Genomic DNA, 1,592 nt, shown 5'->3' on the forward strand with positions numbered 1-1,592 from the left:
CTCTTGTTTGATTTGAGCCACTGATGCTCTTTTTTCTTTTACAACTGGCATAGTAAATACTATCTTCTCTGTAAGTAATAGCCTGCCTGCCCGCTTACTCCTTGGCCAAATATGCTCCTTGCTTCTTCCATGTCTCCTACTTTTGGGCAGCAGTTTCACAAGAATATTTTCAGCACTCTCTGTTTTCATATCTTGAACTTTTATTTCACTTCTCTGGGATCTCACCCTGTCCTATGTTGGATATACCATCCACAAGCCAATAGTTCTCAAACTTATGGGTTCAGCTCAGTTTCCTCTCCCAAATTTTGGGCTTGTAGCTGATTCTCTGCTTGACATTACTCTTAGACATGCAGTAGGCACCTGAAACTGAACTAGGTGTATATCTAAACTCCTAATTTTCCCTAAAAACCTACCCTACCTTCAGCCTTCCCCATCCCTTTAATAGCATTTCATATTCCAGGTGTCTAGGCAAAAATTCTCAGACTTATCCTTGAATCTTCTTTCTCTCACTTCTCATATGTATCCCATATGATTTCTGTTGGCTTCTCCTTCAAAATGTACCAGAGTTTGGGCTGCTTTCCATCATCAACCCCGCTCCCTCTAAGTCAGAACCACCATCATCTCACATCCAGAATCTTGTAAGTGGTTTCTGTGCTTCCACCCAGACCCTTCTATAGTATAATCTCAACAGCAGTCATGAACCACTTCTGATCAAGATCTCGTATGGCCTCTGACCTCTCATTGAGTTAATCCCCACAGTAATTGCACAATGTACCTATGGTTGCCTCTCTAACTTTGCCTCTCAAACCTCTCCTTCTGAAGGGCCTCTGGCCTTTTGTAGTGGCTGATTATTTGGCCTGAAGCAAGATATACACATGAGTCAACCTCCACCTTCCATAGGTCCTTATCCCAATAGCTCCTGATTTGTAAGACTTCTCCCCCTACTATTTTGTTACATCACCACATACCATCACCACATATCTCCACCACCTTCAGCAGCTGCCACTCACACTCTCTACTCATTGTGCATAGTAACAAGATTATCTGCTTTTGTTGGTCTTCCTGAGCTAGAATACAAGCTCTATGAGGGCACAATTCTTTGCCTGGTTGGTTTCCTGATATATCTCGATCACTTAGAAAAGTACTTGGCCTAGAGTAGGTGCTTACTACATGTGTGCTAAAGCAAAATGAGAGTGGTTTTTACCCTGTGAAAACTTTTCCTGCTGCTTTCTCTCTCATTGGCCTGAAGGCTCCTATTGTGTAGATTTCTTGGGGGTGGAAAAGAATAATTTGGGGGAATGGAATAAAGACACTTTGGATAGGCAGCAATCAAGCATGGAGTTGTATTCTGCTTCACTCTTATGCTTCTTAGACTTAATGTCTTCCACTGATCTTCCCATGACACCTTATTTTTTTTAGACATCCAAAGTAAGACTTTTCTCTGGTTATTTCTGTTCTCCTCGCCCTCTTGGATAACTTCACTAATAAACAGTAAGAGCTGTCAGTGTTACGCACAAATCAAATTATTTTCAGAGATAATTTCAAGTCTCCATGCTGATACTATCAGTGCAAATACAGGTGAAATGATAATC

Source organism: Pteropus vampyrus, unplaced genomic scaffold (genome assembly GCF_000151845.1).
Source record: "Pteropus vampyrus isolate Shadow unplaced genomic scaffold, Pvam_2.0 Scaffold523, whole genome shotgun sequence".
NCBI lineage: Eukaryota > Metazoa > Chordata > Mammalia > Chiroptera > Pteropodidae > Pteropus > Pteropus vampyrus.